This window comes from Apus apus, chromosome 4 (genome assembly GCF_020740795.1).
Source record: "Apus apus isolate bApuApu2 chromosome 4, bApuApu2.pri.cur, whole genome shotgun sequence".
In the NCBI taxonomy this organism is placed as follows: Eukaryota; Metazoa; Chordata; class Aves; order Apodiformes; family Apodidae; genus Apus; species Apus apus.
In genome coordinates this window covers 39,942,119-39,948,118 of record NC_067285.1, presented here as the reverse complement: position 1 = coordinate 39,948,118, position 6,000 = coordinate 39,942,119, and positions in this window count along the sequence as shown.

The window sequence follows — 6,000 nt, the reverse complement described above, 5'->3', positions numbered from 1 at the left end:
CAATATGTTTATTTTCTCCTAAGATATTTTTTTCTGATAGAGTTAAGATTGTGTACTTTCAGGTGTTTAAAAAGTATTGGTTTCTGGCTAACACTGAAGGGAGCAAATGTTTGGCATTTTTAATTTTTTTTTTTGTTATTGTTTTGTTTTCTGTTTGCGTGGTATAGTGCAGTGGAAAGAAGCTGAAGCCCTGGGTGCTGAGGTGTTTTGGAGATACAGCTGTGCTGGGGGATCTGCTGCCTGAGGTAAGTGGAACCAGGTGCATGTCATAAGGAGGATAACAAGCTCTTAAGCTGAAAAACGGGGAACAGTTGCACATGCTCATCACAAGCCTTCAGGAATGCTTCTTTTAATTTCTTAGTGTCTCCAAATTAAGAAGTGTTTAGGGTTAGGTAAGGGTCAGATTTTGGGAGGAGGCTGCAGTGTTGTTCCTGTGCTGACTGGGAAGCAGAGTTGTGGGGAAAGAGGCAGCAGCACATTTTTGTACTGAGGTTTGAAGAAAGGAAATAATTATGACTCTATCAGTTAAGTGTCAGTCATTTTGTCTCTCTCTGTTTTGACACATTCAATTTTAGTGACTGGTGGTAGAGAAGATGAGAGTGCTAGGGAGGTTTGTGGGAAAAATTTTAATGGGGCGAAGCAAGGGGAGAAAAAAACCCAAACCTGTCAAAACCAATTTCTGGCAGACAGTTGGGTTCCTGGTGCAGACAGATTGGCTGATGTTGATTGTTGACAGCTTCTGCAGCTCGCTAATTGCAACTGTAAAAAATTCAGGTGAGTGACAGTAACTTGAAATGTTAATTCTGCTTTTCTTATTTTGCAGCTGCAACTGTTAGTTGGCTATCGCCATAGCTGATGGACACTGGCAGTTGCTTAGACAGATGGAAATTAATACTTGTGTTACTGTTAGAACTCACTATCACAGTCACGTTTCTTTTAGTCTCTTGCACTGAATTAATATGTAGAAGATAGTGTGGATAGAAGGAGCAAATACAGCTTCTGCCTGCAGAGCAGCGAGCAGCACTGTGCTTGTGGTGTGCATGGTTGTGCATCTTGGGCTGTGGTAAAAGCTGGTGAGATTGGGTTAAAAAAAGAGTCATTTAGCTCGGTGTTCCTGGGAATGCCACGGGTCAAGCCACCAAGAGCTGGGCAAATTGCTTTTTAAGGTTTGTGATTTATTCCAGTCACTAGGCTGGCTTTGGGAGTGGTGGGAGGGGTGTGAGGAGGAGGATCCTTGTGCTCAATGGTGCCTCCCTCGAACTGGATTCAGACTGCAGGAGTTTTCTAGCAGTATTGCCTTAAATCTGGTGGATGTGGGAAGTCTTAAAATGTCTAGAGATAAGCACGGGTTTTCTTGCTGGTGCCAAAACTTCACTCTGCCTTGCATGAAAGGGGAAAGGCTGGAACAGGATGGAATTGTTGTGCCTGTTTGCATTGAAGGCGCGTGTAGTGGGGAAAAAGAAAATGCTTTCCACCACCAAATAAGCAGAGTATGGTTGTCTATGTTTTAAGACAGGGAGGTATGAACTCTGAATAAAGGAAGCTTCCCTGCAGTGGTAGTATTTGAGGTGGCTTTCAAGTACAGATTGTTTCTGCACAGTGTTCTTCAGTAAGGGTAGTGATTTCTCTGTATTTCACCTGGCTTTCTATTTTCACAACATTTGAAGACTATATATATTTTTGATCTTGTAAGCAGAGACTCCGTTGAGTCCTAAAGCCTGTGTCAGAAAGCAGCAATGGATTTTTTTACTCTATTTTTGTATGTCCATTAAATAATTGAAATGAGAAAGTGTTTCTTTTTCTATGCTTAAATGAACTGTGTCTAGACCTGTCCATTTTTTCCCAGGTTATATGCAAATAAGAAGAGTTATGTCTTTTGAATTGTTTCAATGATACCATACAGACAACTGAAAGTATGCCAGGCTCTTTGAGCTGGGATTGTGACCTTCTCAATGTGTTTGGTGTGTGGTGGTGTTTGTTTTCTTCTTTATATTTCTGGTGAGAGCTGTTTTCAATCCAATTGCTATTTGTGTTATTGAGTTCTATGGCAGTTTATTCAGGAGACCATCTGAGTTTACTTCCTGTTTTCATGTTCTGTCTGCTGAGTTATTTTATAAGCTATTTAACTTCTTTCAACCCCACCAAACTTCAGTGTTTTCAAGTGTTACATTTTTCATGTGTCAGTTAAGAAGGCCTGTTGTCTACAAGACTCTGAAAAATGGTGTCTGGGTGTGAGTGTGCACCTGCAGGTGTGAGTGTGCACCTGCAGGTGTGAGCAGAACTTAAAAGAGAGAAGTATTTGCATTTGAGGATATAGGAGCCATCCATCCAATATAGAGCAGACAACCTGCCTGCTAGGACAGTGCATGCAAGAACAGGCCCTCCTTTTATCCTGGGCTTCTGGAAAAGGGTAGATATTGTTAAAAATAACCATAATAATGTGGGAGTCTTTTAAAGACTTGTCAGAGTTAATGGAAGCTTGTAGCTTAACTAGTTCATCATCAGAAATGCAGCTGTGGTCTTAGCTGATGTCTCTGAGTTGCAGCTACTTGTACATAAGGTGAGTTGGAAACCATACTGCTGGTTGAAAGGCAAATGCTTAGAGATGGGTTAAGTAAAAGCAATTAATAATGTCAGGTAATGCACAAAGTAGCAGTGGGGTGAGATTTTCTTAAGTAGAGGTATGATGTTATAGGTGGGTGCAACAGATTAAGAGAGTTCTTTGACTTACTTGCAGGCAGGCTTGCTTTCTCTGTGTGGTTGTGGGGCTGAGGGGTTGGTTCAGGTAAAACCCTAGTTTCTCTGAATATGGACTTGCTTCAGCCTCTCAGGGCTCGGTTGCTGAGGAAGAAGGTGGTGACTCAGTTTATTTCTCTGAGCTCTTAGCCCTTTCTGAGTAGTTCAGTCTTGTGGGAGTGAAGCAAATCAGTGCATGCAGAGAGCTCCCTAAGTGCAGTGAGGGAGCACTGCAGAAATGTTAGTCAAAAAAGTTGCTGAAATGTTGGCTACTTTTTGACTAGAAAAGTGAGTTCACATTCTGAGCGCTCTGAAGCTTGTTTGTTGTTTTTTTTTTTACACAGTTTGCAGAACAGTTTGCTTCAAGCTGGTGAGGAAAATGCTTTCCTTGGTGTTCAGAGATCACCCTGAAGTGGGACTCTCTTCCCTGGAGGCGTTGGTGAGCTGTATTTAGAGGTAGGCTGACAGAACTGATAGCAGCTCAGCTTGAGGTGCAAATGTATCTACTTGTTGTTTTGTTGCTTCTGTGGAGAGGAGGTCACGCACACACAGTCCTCTCTCCCCACCTCTCCATCTCCTAAGCCTGTGACCAGATTGGTACCTCCTCTTAAGACCTACCAGATCTGACTGGTAATTCTGACCTTCAGTGTAAGCAACTGCACAGGAGCTCTTTGCTGGCCTGGTTAGCAGAGCTTTGGTGTAAGTGTAGTTGTACACTTCCACGCAGCACAGGAGATGCTTGTACACTAAAGGTAGGATTGTGTTGCCCACTGCTATGCCAATTACTGGATATTAATGGCAGGATAGCATGCATATGCCTAAACTGGGAAGCAGAAGGTTAATAGACGAACAGCACCAGAAGATCCCATTTATCAGTTTCTATTTATCTCTCCTTGGGAGGTGGCAGGTTTACAGTAAATACCTTCTGTCCTCCTAATTTCCTAATGATGGGGATAATGATAGAGAATGGTGAAGTCATTAACTGGGACAGCCTCTGTGCATCACTCTGTCAACCACATCTCTCCAAGACCTGCAATGAAAAGTGATGGGCCCCAGCTGTTCACCAGATTCTTTTCCCTTCCCCCTTCCCATTCTCAACCCCAATTGCAGACTGAGCAATTAAGAAGAGGGGAGAAAAAGGGGGGAAAAGACCCCCAGAAAACCAAAACACAGATGCCAGTTCCCCAGTCCCTTCCTCTTTCACTGCAGTGATAGTCCAGTTTGCCCTGGTGTTTGTGTGGAGAGGGAAAATGTGCCAATCTGATCCCATTTCAGTGCTCTCAGTTAAATGTAGTGATGATATCCCTGGGCCTCATGGTGTCACTCAGCAAGGTGGGCAGGACTGGAGAGAGGAATTGGTAACTGCAAGGAGCAGAGTGTGCAAGAAGGGTGTGCTTCTGGGAGGGAGGCATTGCATTGCCTTTGTGCTATCCTCTGCTCTTGCCTTCTGCTGAAGAACTTGTTACACATCTTTAGAACTCTCTAGCAGTTCTCTGCATCTGAAACCATGTGCTGGAGGACTGATGTGTTTTGGTGGTTAAAAAAATGAATGGGCAAACAGTTCTCAGTTGTGTGGTATGTTGGGCTAGAATTGTGGAGGGGGTACAGTAGCCAAGCTCTTACTTCTACATCCCACTACTTGAAGGTACAAGTTCTGCAGGACTGAAAGATGTCCCTGAAACATGAATCAAAGTTCAAATTAAAATTTACCTAAGTAATTTGTTGCTTTGAAAAGCCTTTTTTTTTTTTTTTTCTCTCCCATGACATGCCTTTGTAGCTGCCTCCAGAGGTTTATTGTTAAATTTGTTTTGCATTTGTACAATGGCTGTGATGTCTGTTTCAGAGAGTTGAGTGGTTTACCATCTGTAACAGCTAGGTATTCATCCAGTGAGTGTCTGTGATTTATTGCCAGCCCTGTATATTGCATTTCTCTCTGTAAGAAGTGGGGAAAAAAACCACCCCACTGCAGAGGCAGTTGGGGGTTTTCATTACAATGTAAGGGAGAAATCTTGTCTACTCTCTAATGTATGCCTGCAGTTTTCGCAGCCTGAGCCTGTGTACAGGTGCCTTCAAAGCTGCTTAGCTTGGTCTACTTTCCAGTAATGTGATAGTTCTTCAATGAGATGTCTTTTTGCTTGATTGTTGTAATTAGTGAGTTAAAGCAATAGCTTTACCTGTAGTAAAGCTGCAAGCACCTGCTGTGGCCTTGAGGAGAGGGTAATGTGGAGCCGTGCAGACCTGTGGGTCATGCCCTTGGCGCTGGACTGCCAGCTGTTGTGGGGTCTGGGAGCCTGGAAGAGAGAGGCCTGCCTTTAGTGAGCTTTTCCTATGCATCCACCATGTGTCAGGCTCATAAAAGAACTCCTGAGCTGTGGGAGCTTTTGTACTAGAAGGGTTCATTAACTTTCAAATGTTTCAATTGAGAAATTTCAGAGCTCCCAGCAGGAGACCAAGGTGGCCAGCTCAGCCAAGAGTGTCCCTTGACAGTCAGGTGCAGATGTGATTGCTACTCAGAGCACCGTAAGAAACCTAATAGTGTCCCAGCAAGTGTCATACTTGAGCTGGAGGGCCTTAAACTAGATAGCCCAGAGAGACTGTAAATAATTTTTATTAGGCTTTAAGAGAGAGGAAGATAGAGGAGCCTTTAACTTGTAGCATGTCAAGAATTCAGTCTGCAAGGTTGTAAAGCATGTGGGTCCTATCTTTATGTGACCTATTGTGTTCATTCATTTAGCTGTCCTGGAAAATGTGTCAGGAGGAAGGAAAGCACAGTTGTGGTGAGAGAGGATTCTGGTGCTTGGCTAATTCTGAGCAGGTGATTAACTGTGCTCTTAAGTGCTTCAGGCCAGGGTAGATCATGATGCTACAAAGGGGCTGTTGTCTAAGGTCTCTGTAAATGTGGTGTCTTAGCATAGACATAGATAAAATAGGAAAGGCAATGGAACAGCTCTCGTTCTTGGGAGATGAACTTGTAGACAGTTAATACATGAGAGAAGGTGGAGAGTAAATGTTCCCTAAACATTTCCTCCTTTATTTTCAAATCCTAGATGCTGCTTTTGGCCATACAGACACACAGAGATTTCTCCAGACTGGTCTGGTAGCTGCATGTCAGGGCTTTGACTTGGGCTAACCACCTCTGGTATCTCTTGGCTAATTATTTCATATCTTCAATCATAAACATTTAGGCTGGAGAAAATGGAGTTTGATTTCACGTGCACCAGTGCAGGTCACTCTGCTTATCTCATTAGGCTTGCGCTGCAGTCA